Raw genomic sequence first — 11,844 nt, 5'->3', positions numbered from 1 at the left:
GTCCGATATGATAGCCACTAGGGACTTACGGTCATTGGCCATTGGAGTGCTACTACTCTAACTAAACAACTGCGTTTTTATTTTAGTTAACTTTAATTAAGTAGCCCCATGTGGCTTGTGGCTTTCAGCTGGGTCAGCACAGTTTGGGGTATTAAAAAATAATAGCAAGTGTTCCCACTCTTTTCTTCATCAGGTCAAATATTTTTAGTTCCTTTAAACATCATCCGTATGTGATCATCTGAGTCCTTCACCTTCCAGTTCTGTCCTCGGAATTCATTCTAATTTTCCATATTCCTGTGAACATGTGGCATCAGAACTGAACCCCTCTGCAATTACCCCAAATATAAATACCATATTCTGAGTAACAGGGGAATAAATAGCAGCATCTCTGGGACTGGCACTGTATCTTATTTATTCTTGTTTCCCACTGCCCAGCCCAGAAGGTAGCCTATTAATAATTGATGAGTGGATGAATACATTTTCTCAGTAGGGTGGAATGCAGTGGAACTCTCACTTTTCATGTCCTTCGTTCCGGAAATGAATTTCCATGAATGAAATCTACAAACACATTCTTTTTTAAAATTTAATTCGTTAGTGTCAACGAAAGCCCTCATGTCATCTCTGCTCTGTACTTAGGCTATCATGTCATCTCTGCTCTGTACTTGGGCTATCAGATTTTGAGTATCCAAAAGTAAGCCTTTACAGGTAACTCTAAATAACTCTGTCTTTGATGATGAAGACCTTGGAAAACTCCAGTTTATACCACCACCCCAAGTCTCGGGGGGCCTCTGTACCAACTGGAAATGGTGCCTCCTCTTTCCGGGCTCGCGACGTAGCAGAGGACAGCGGTCCCTCTGGGAGGAAGCCGCCTGTAGGTTTGCCAAGTGGACCCCGTGTGTGTGAAAAGAGAACGTCATCCCTACATTGAATGACATCAGGTTCCAAGGCGCTCAGCTTGGTGGTGGGAGCAGAGGCCAGATCCCAATGTCCTACCAGTGCCTGCTGCTCCGATCCCTGTGCTAGTCCACCTGGTTGTATCACTCGTTACTCTGACAACTGAATCGTCTATAACAGCACTTCTCAAACTGCCTGAGAGGAATGACCAGTGTTCTTTAAATGTTCCAATGAGCCTCGGACCAATACTTTTTTAAAAAATATATTTTGTTGATTTTTTACAGAGAGGAAGGGAGAGGGATAGTTAGAAACATCGATGAGAGAGAAACATCAATCAGCTGCCTCTTGCACACCTCCTACTGGGGATGTGCCCGCAACCAAGGTACATGCCCTTGGCCGGAATCGAACCTGGGACCTTTCAGTCTGCAGGCTGATGCTCTATCCACTGAGCCAAACTGGTTAGGGCCTGACCAATACTTTTGTCATATACAATTAAAATAGATTATTAAGAAAAGAAAATTAAAATGGAAAAAATACAAGACCAAATTTAATGTTTAGATTAATCGGACATAAAATTATATTTTAATAAATACAATCAAAACAAAATAAGAAAAATAAAAGAATTCTAAAAACTAGACATGTTCTTTTGAGGGGGGAGGCAATTACTAGATAAACTTGCAGTTGCTCTCAGTTTTTGCTGTTCAGCAGTTGAAATTGTGGGGCAGTTCATCTGGGCCACACATTCTTTGATGTCTCTCCCATTGGGAGATGGGATTATGTCCCTCCCCTTGACTCTGAGAAGGCTGTGGCCATGGTGACCACCAGAACCTGGTGGAAGTGACGCTGCACCAGTTTCTAGGCCTGAACCTCAAGAGACAGGAAAGTCCTACTTCCTGTGTCATGGAACACTCCCTCTCGGACCCTGAACCAGCACATAGGAAGTCCAGCTACTTTGCCGCCGAGACCCCAGAGAGAACTCGAGTCTCTAGGGCTCAGCCCAGTGTTCCATCCCTCGTCTCCAAGGCATCGGGCATGTGAGTGAACGTGTCTTGGACCCTCCAGACCAGAGCACCCACCAGCTGAATCGCACCCTGTGATCCCAGTCAGTGCAGGTAAAGCAGAATTACCCAGCAAGCCAGGCCTGAATTCCTAACATAGAAGGTCATGAGATGTAGTAAAATGCTTGTTGCGTTTAAGCCCCTAAGTGTTGGGAGCAGTTTGTTATATAGTGATAGATAACCAAAATAAGAACAAAGCAAAAGATTTCAAGTTTTAATATGACAAATGAGCCTTCTCCACGGTTATACATATGACCCAGATTGGATTGACAACTGTACTCATTGGGCATAATGTATCGTTAAAGTGATTCTAGTTTGGCATAAGTAACATTCAGAGCAGAGAAACCAATCCACAAAGGTAAATTTTTAGGAATGGAAGAAAAGCTCTTTCAATAATTTTAATAAATTCCTAATATTCCTTTAAGTTATATCCCAAATGAAACTATATTTTCAAACCTTCATCAGAAGTCAGTTACAAAAATGTATCCTACAAAGTTAATGTTCATGATATGCTACATCCATGATTAATTTACATAAGATTGTGACTCCTGCTAGCAGATGCTTTTCCTTGCTGGGTTGTTTTATATATATATATATGTTTTTATTGATTTCAGAGAGGAAGGGAGAGGAAGAGAGAGATAGAAACATCGATAGTGAGAAAGAATCATCGATTGGCTGCCTCCTGCATGTCCCCCACTGGGGATCGAACCTTGACCTCTGAGGGTCATGGGTCAACACTCAACCACCAAGCCACACTGGCCAGCTGGGCTTCCTTGCTGGTTTTGATAAAGCCAGTTGCCACATTGGGAGGTCCACAAGGCAAGAAGTGAAGGGCAGCCTCTGGCCAGGAGCCAGATAAGAACTAAGGCCCTTGTCCAACACGCAAAAGGCACTGAACCCCTACCCTCCCAACAACTGTGTACCTGAGCTCAGAAATAGACCCTTTCCTAGTCCAGCCTGCAGATGGGAGCCTAGCGCTGGCCACAGTGTGACTGCAGTCTTGTGAGAGACCCTAAAGCAGAGTCCAGCTAAGCCAGTCCTGATTCCAGACCCACAGACACTGGGAGGAAACAGATGTGTGGATTTAGGCTGCTAAGTTTGTGATCCTTGTTACGCAGCAAGAGATAACTAATATAGATTTTGGTACCTGGAAGTGGGTGCTGCTGTAACATATACTAGTAACTAAAATGTGGGAGTGGATTTGGAACCAGGCAGAAAGCAGAAGCTGGAGGGATTTTGAGCAAAATGATAGAAAAAGCCAAAAACAGACTGGTTAGCGGAAATCTGGACTTTGAGGGTGATGCCAGTGAGAGCTCAAAGGGAATTATTATTGTAAACTAGAGGAAGGGAATCCTTTTATGTAGTGCCAGAATGCTTAGCAAAATTGTCATGTGCAGTTACATAAAAAGCAGAATATGTAGCAGATGAACTTGGTTATCTAGGTAGAGATTTCCAAGAACAGGGTTGAAGAGATCACCTGGTCTCTTCTTGCTGCTGAAGATGTAAGATATGTGAAAAGAAACAGAAGTTGAGAGGAGGTTGTTATTAAAACACCCTTTAATTCTGTCTCCCACTGGCTCTGTAAACTTCATTCAGTGGGGGAAACCCTGTCCTACCACCGGTGAAAACTTGCCTTGACTTTCTAGCTCATTCTTAGGGAGAAGAAGTCTTATGATCACATTAAACCACAAACACAGTCCAGTGTCAAAAATCAGCTGGCTCCGTCCCAGACGTTAAGCAAAGCCTTCATTCTGGTAACAACAGACTTTCCCCGACCTTTGCCCTGCCTCCTCTGCCTGCCTTCCAGGAAGAGTGTGGGTAGTCTCTGCTCTCTGTCCATCTACACTCACCGCCTCTCCACCCACTGGTGCTGCTTCGGACCCACCTTCCCTCCCCTCATACACATGTATGAGTGTGGTAGGGGGCAAAGCAGCCAACAATGCTTGCTCGGCCGGCCAGTGGCTTCTTCCCTTCCTCTGGCAAATAATAAACGGGGCTTTCCCTGGAGCTCTTGAAGATTCCCACTTCTTTGGAGGCTCCCACCCCCACTTCCACCCCCCCACCCCTCTCTCCTGCAGTTTCCTTGGCTCAGGCCAACACACTCTCTCCTGGGGGCCCTTGGAACTTCTTCCTCAGCCCCTGGGAACCCAGAGGTGGAGTTAGGTGGATTTGGCACATGAGTTATGCAATTTAAAGCCTTAAGGCCCATCGCTTGCACAGAGCATTGAAGTTTATTAAATAACTTTTGACAACTCTAGAGATTCTAGTATAATTTTTCTTCATTGCTTTATCAATAGGGTGAACTACATGAAGAGATTTTGTATCATTAGGTGGAATTAACCCATAATTTTGTATTTTTTAATTAAACTAGTGATTTGTCTGTCATTGATTGTTTCAAAGAACCAGTGCCTGGGTTTATTTATTTTTTTAATATATTTTATTGATTTTTTTACAGAGAGGAAGGGAGAGGGCTAGAGAGTTAGAAACATCGATGAGAAAGAAATATTGATCAGCTGCCTCCTGCACACCTCCTACTGGGGATGTGCCCGCAACCAAGGTACATGACCTTGACCGGAATAGAACCTGGGACCCTTCAGTCCGCAGGCCGATGCTTTATTCACCAAGCCAAACGGGTTAGGGCTGGGTTTATTTTTTTTAATGTGATCGGTTTTTTGTTTTCTGGTTCACTTATTTCTGATTTTATCTTTTTAGTTTCACCCTTCTGCTTTATTATTAATTATTATTATGATGATGATGATGATGATGATTGTCAAAAGAGAGTGAGAACGCAGTCCCCGGCTACCACAAATGGTGCTATCGAGTGTCCCACATTTGGGAAAATTGCAGGGGTCAGCAATCGGGAGTGCAAGGGGTAAGCCTCCACCTGGGAAAGCCACCTTCGTGGTATCTCCCCTGCCAGGTGTAAGTATGTTGGTCTGTTTTTTTAACTTCTTGAATAGAATACTCACTTATTTAATTTTATTCTTTCATATTTAATAATGAAAGTGTTAACTTTCTATTTTCTGGAATTATGGGGGCTCTCTTTGTGCCTTAAAATGTACACTTTTTGAGTGATTGTTTTATAGTGTCTGCATAAAAGTATAGAGGATTTGTTATAAATATGCAATGTGCCAATCTATCATATGTAAAATGGATCTATCTTATTAATTGTTAATATTTTAGTTTTTTTCTTTTTGTAAATATATTTCAATTAAATTTATTTGGTGACATCAGTTCATAAAATTTTATAGGTTTCAAGTGTCCAATACTATAATACATCATCTGTAATGTTTTTACTTTTATTTTGAAAAAAATCAAAACTGCAGAAAATTTGCAAGAATAGTATCAGTGAACTCCCATGTACTCTTCACCAACTACTAACACTTTGCTGTTTTACTTTTGTGTGTTTTATGTGAACCATTTGAGAGTAAGTTGCAGTTATAATGACCTTTCACTCCTTGGTTTTTTCAGCATGTGCCTCTGAAGAACAAGAACCATCTCTTATATACCCAGAGAGCAAATATTAAATTCAGAAAATTGAATATTGATACAGTGTTGTTATATAATATCAAATATATCTAATATTATCTTTATTCACATTTAATCAATTATCCCAATACTGTCCTTCAAAGCAATATCTTTTTAAATCTAGAATCCAATGCAGTAATATCCTTATTTTGTATTCTCCATAATCCTTAGGATTGAGAGAGATTTGGCAGAGCTATTGTAGGTCATTGTGTTTTGTGCATTTCCCCTATTATTTTTTGCAGGCCTTGCTCTGTATACTTTGATTAAGATCAACATAGAAGTATGGAGAGGAGACATTAGGGCACTGCTTTTTGTAATCAGAAATAATCCACAAGAAGGTCTCTCTTGCCACAAGGACACTCTTAGGGATGAGATCAGTCCTACAGCTGATTTCTTCTAGGGTTGCATGGTGAGCAAGCAGGTTTGGGTCCTTGACTAGAACAGGGGGACTCCATTTGAAGCCAAGGAGATCCTTGGATCTGAAACTTCATTTCTGTAGCAAAAAAGACTTCTGGAGGTCTTCTGGGGGTAAACTTTTGTTAAGATATATTCTGCCTAATATGGATAATAAGGGTGATTTGAAAAGATTAAAAAGTAAATTAAAACAGGATAAATTAAACAGAAACAAATGTACCTAATTGTATTTCAAATAAATAACAGCCACATCGGAGAAAAAAATTTTTTAAAAAAACACACTCTGTACAGTACTCTGTACACAGAATACAGTATTCTGTTTACTCTCGGTCTAAAACCAAAAGAACTGTAAATAAATATTGAACTCTAATTGGGATGTTTGATTCTCTCAGCGGTATATATTTACAATAGTGAAGCTTTTTCTGTACTATATAGCATTGTGCAAATGAGCAAGTCATGGGAGCCAGGTTTCCCACTGCTGGGGAAGGGAGTTAGAAATAATAAACTCATGGTGTCAGAATGGAACAGGAGGTTTCAGGATGAACTTGTAGTGTTTAAGATAGATAAATGGATGGATAAAGAGAATAAAAAGGAAAGAAGTACAGAAGAATGGAGGGAGTAAGAGAAGTAAAGAGATGGAGGGAGTGAGAGAGAAAGAAAAGGAAAAAGAAACTAAAAACAACAATCCCATTTACCATTGCAACAAAAGAATTAAGATACCTAGGAATAAACTTAACCAAGGAGGTAAAGCACCTGTACTCAGAAAACTACAGGACATTGAAAAAAGAGATAGAGGGAGACATAAACAAATGGAAGAATATACCATGTTCATGGATTGATAGAATCAACATCATTAAAATGTCCATACTACACAAAGCAATCTACAGATTCAATGCAATCCTCATTAAAATACCAATGGCATATTTCAAAGTCCTAGAACAAACTCTCCAAAAATTCGTCTGGCATAAAAAAAAAGACCCCAAATAGCTGCAGCAATCTTGAGAAAGAAGAACAATGTTGGAGGGATCACAATATCAGATATCAAACTATATTACAAAGCCACTGTTCTCAAAACTGCCTGGTACTGGCACAAGAACAGACATAAAGACCAATGGAACAGAACAGAGAACCCAGAGATCGACCAAAGCCATTATGCTCACTTAATATTTGACAAAGGAGGCAAGAACATACAATGGAGTCAAGACCGTCTCTTCAATAAATGGTGTTGGGAATATTGGACAGATACATGCAAAAAAATGAAACCAGACCAACAACTTTCACCATACACAAAAATAAACTCAAAATGGATAAAGGATTTAAACATAAGGTGGGAAACCATAAAAATCTTAGAAGAATCCATAGGCAGCAAAATAGCAGACATATGTCGTAGCAATAACTTACCGATATAGCTCCAAGGGCAATTGAAACTAAGGAGAAAAGAAACATATGGGACTACATTAAAATAAAAAGCATCTGCACAGCAAAAGAAACCATCAACAAAATAACAAGAAAACCCACTGCATGGGAGAACATATTTACCAATGTTATCTCCGATAAGGGTTTAATCTCCAAAATTTACAGGGAATTCATACAACTCTTAACAAAAGGAAGATAAACAATTCAATCAAAAAATGGGCAAAGGACCTAAATAGATACTTTTCGAAAGAGGACATACAGAAGGCCAAGGGATATATGAAAACATGCTCAAAGTCACTCATTATACGAGAGATGCAAATCAAAACGACAATGAGGTACCGTCTCACACCTGTCAGAATGGCTATCATCAACAAATCAACAAACAACAAGTGCTGGTGAGGATGTGGAGAAAAAGGAACCCTCGTGCACTGCTGGTGGGAATGCAGACTGGTGCAGTCACTGTGGAAAACAGTGTGGAGTTTCCTCAAAAAATTAAAAATGGAACTTCCATTTGACCCAGTAATCCCACTTCTAGGAATATATCCCAAGAAAACAGAAACACCAATCAGAAAGGATATATGCACCCCTATGTTCATAGGAGCACAATTTACCATAGCTAAGAATTGGAAACAGCCTAAGTGCCCATCAGCTGATGAGTGGATTAGAAAACTGGGATACATCTACACAATGGAATACTATGCTGCTATAAAAAAGAAGGAATTCTTACCATTTGCAACAGCATGAATGGAACTGGAGAGCATTATGCTAAGGCAGCGGTTCTCAACCTGTGGGTCGCAACCCCTTTGGGGGTCGAACGACCCTTTCACAGGGGTCGCCTAAGACCATCGGAAAACACATATATAATTACATATTGTTTTGTGATTAATCACTATGCTTTAATTATGTTCAATTTGTAACAATGAAAATACATCCTGCATATCAGATATTTACATTACGATTTATAACAGTAGCAAAATTACAGTTATGAAGTAGCAACGAAAATAATTTTATGGTTGGGTCACAACATGAGGAACTGTATTTAAAGGGCCAGAAGGTTGAGAACCACTGTGCTAAGTGAAATAAGCCATTTGGAGAAAGATAAATATCACATGATCTCACTCATTTGTGGGATATAATGAACAACATAAACTGATGAACAAAAATAGAACCAGAGACATAGAAGCATCAAACAGAATGTCTAACATATGAGGCAAGGTGGGGAGTGAGGGGGTAAGAGATCAACCAAAGGACTTATATGTATACATATGAGCAAAACCAATGGACACAGACAGTGGTGGGGGGAGGGCTTGTGCTTGGGGAGAGGGTGGTGAGAGAGAGGTCAATGGGGGAAAAAGGGAGACTCATGTATTACTTTAAACAATAAAGAATTTAAATTTTTAAAAAAGTGGCTTATACCCTGAAACGTAGGTGTTATGCTTAAAATATTTTTGGAGAAAACATCAAAGCACCTGTAATAATTTATCCTAATAAGATAATTTAAAATCTACACCAATGTGTCTACAAAATAATGAATGCAATGTTGGTTATAAAAGTGGAAAATTGGAAATCAATAAAATATATGTTGGCAGTGGGCTAGTAAGCTAAATGATGGAAGATCTTTTTTTAATATATTTTTTATTGATTTCAGAGAGAAGGAAGAGGAAGAGAGAGATAGAAACATCAATGATGAGAGAGAATCATTGATCAGCTGCCTCCTGCACGCCCCCTTCTGGGGATTGAACCCACAACCCTGGCATGTGCCCTTGACCAAAATCGAACCTGTGACCCTGCAGTCAGCAGGCCGACACTCTATCCACTGAGCCAAACCGGCTAGAGCTGGAACATCTTTTTAATGCCGTGTCTATATATCCTAGAGATCTAGTCAAATGAAAAAGTAGTGAACACAGAATAACATCATTTATTTTACTTATACATATTTACTTACATCTATGCATTTAAAAATCAAGAAACAAGACTAGTTGTAATCTCTGTGGGGTAGGATTACAGAGGTACCTTTTTTACTTTACACTTTTGCATTATTTAAATTACTTCTAATAAGCATTTAATTTTCTTATACTTAACAGCAAAAATTAAGCTATTTCTACTTTGAGATAAAAAGTAGGGAATCTTAGGGGAGAATATTAATTTCTCTTTTGGTCAATATATATTACAGTCCAATCTTTTTTCTCTCCATCTTTAACTTTCCATACAATCTTATCAAACAGTACTAAATTGAGTGTCCTCTAAGAAAAGAAAATTTGAGTTTCTTGTTGATTGAAACAAGTCCCTGAAATATTTCAAATGTGTGTAACTATAGCACATGTAGAGTAATTTGCACTCAAAGTAAAAGACCATAATATATACTTCTAGAACAATATGGGGATAATCTCAAGCTAAACCAAAATCATTTATGCACTACAAATCTATTACTTGCTTATCAGTTTCTGATTAATTTACTCTTGAAATTTGCTTATGCCTTCCGTTAAAACATCACTAAACCCATCAGCCAGTTCATCTTCAAGAAAATGAACACTGACTCGGGTGTCATGTTGATTTCTCAGTGTGTCATTACAGTTAAGTTAGTCTGCACCAAACAATGCTAATACCCCGACATAATAATAGAGTTCAGCCTTGCTACAGTATGAGCTTCCAACATGTGGCTGTCTTTGCATGTTAAGAATGAATACAACCCACCAGGAGCTTCTCATCTGCTGGCCTCCCCCAGTTCTCAGACACGGGGTGTGTGCTTGTCAGTCAGACCTTTCTCATCCAAGTAAGTTTTCAAAGTAGTCATAATTTGGAAATATCAAATAAAAATGTATATGACCTTCACTTGTGCAAGATGGCCGCTCTGGCTGCTGTAAGCAACGGACCTGATGCAAGATCCAGGCAAGCAGCAGCGGTCCTCCAGCAAGCTCAGTTCAATGATACGATGGTGCCCAGAAATCACCCATGAAGGGTCATTCTATAAACCAGTGGTTCTCAACCTTCCTAATGCCGCAACCCTTTAATACAGTTCTTCATGTTGTGGTGACCCCCAATTTCATTGTTATAAAAATTGAACATAATTAAAGCATAGTGATTAATCACAAAAATAATATGTAATTATATATGTGTTTTCCGATGGTCCTAGGCGACCCCTGTGAAAGGGTCGTTCAACCCCCAAGGGGGTCGCGACCCACAGGTTGAGAACCGCTGCCATAAACACTGCTTCTGACAGTCTCAGCTGTCCTCACTTCCTCTGTGAGGAGGAGCCATACCCGATTCCACCAAGAGGGTGGGATCCTTTCCTGGGGGACACAGTCCTGTTTAACTGCACTGGTCTGCGGCTGTCCTAGACCGTTCCATTTGCCATTCAGCCAGACTGTAAATAACAGTAGCACCAGGGCACCATCTGTTCCCCCAGGTGTGTGTGCTCCGAGGCTCTGCTCAGCTCGCTGCGGAAGGTGGGGGTGGGGAGGTTAGTGCTCTGCTTCTATTTCGTTTCCATGGTGGAAAAGGGCCTCAGAGTCTCTCTAGGGTTTTGTGCCAGGTACTTGGGTGTCATTACATGCCACCTTGGAAGATGGCGAGCTGCTCATATGTGTTTGTGTGGGAAACAAACACAGTATTTTCACCTTAAATAATTTCATACCAGTGAGTTCAGCCCTAAACAAGGGCTGCACCTGCTCCTGATGAAAAGTCCTTCCTCCTGGAGAATTCAGAGGCCTGTTCAGAATTTGGTTTTGAACTCTCCAGGGGGAGCCCACCTTAGTGACAAGCAGGAAGGAGAGGGAACGTCTGGCCAACTTCAGAAACAATTCGAAAGCCAACAGGTGCGTCCAAGGTTCTCAGGCTACTGGTTTCTCCTGATTTTCTTTCAAGAAACATGTCTGAGCCAGCAGATGTCATGCAATGAGAATATGAATTCCATAAAACACGCATGGACCCTTTGCCTTAGAATGGCTAAGATGGGCATCTCAGTGATTATGTAGTTATTAAAGAAAGGTGGTCTAGTTGCCCTATCTAACATTCCAGATGAAAAAGAAGGTGAGAATCACAGTTTAAAGGACACGAAAATAAACGTGCTTGTTTATTTGGCTAATACAGTTTGAGGCAACCAGCAGCAGGTTTGGAATTTCCTAGGCAGCTTTATTGTATCATAAAAATCCACATAAATTTGGCCCTCTAACATACCTGTGACTTTCATTTAAAAAATGATATGTGAGGGGAAATGAGGGGACCTCTTACCTGTTTTGTTGCATCACTGGCAAGATTCTATATTTATACACAGCTTTGGATTTTGGAAAGCTGGCCCCTAGTAAAGGCACTGGCACTGCATATCAGAGCTGGCATTCAGGCAATTTCTCTTCTTTGCTATGTTTGGAGAATCCCAACTTACAAATCTTACATTAAGATAATTCTCCAGGAAAATGCCTGTTGTGCAGGCATGCACACATGCACATATATGCACACACATGCGCACGTACACACACACACACACACACACACACACACACACACCTACCTTGTACTGCACGCCACAATAAATGAC

General features: G+C 40.3%; 1 non-coding gene across 1 annotated transcript; it reads right to left on the bottom strand.

Moving 5' to 3' along the window:
• Positions 1–4,723: 4,723 nt before the first annotated feature.
• Positions 4,724–4,882, bottom strand: LOC111827704. The gene has a single exon (XR_002831379.1). It is a non-coding gene; the product is annotated as a U1 spliceosomal RNA (small nuclear RNA).
• Positions 4,883–11,844: the final 6,962 nt, after the last annotated feature.

This window comes from Myotis lucifugus, unplaced genomic scaffold (assembly GCF_000147115.1).
Source record: "Myotis lucifugus unplaced genomic scaffold, Myoluc2.0 scaffold_205, whole genome shotgun sequence".
NCBI lineage: Eukaryota > Metazoa > Chordata > Mammalia > Chiroptera > Vespertilionidae > Myotis > Myotis lucifugus.
This window is presented reverse-complemented; position numbering and strand designations above follow the sequence as displayed.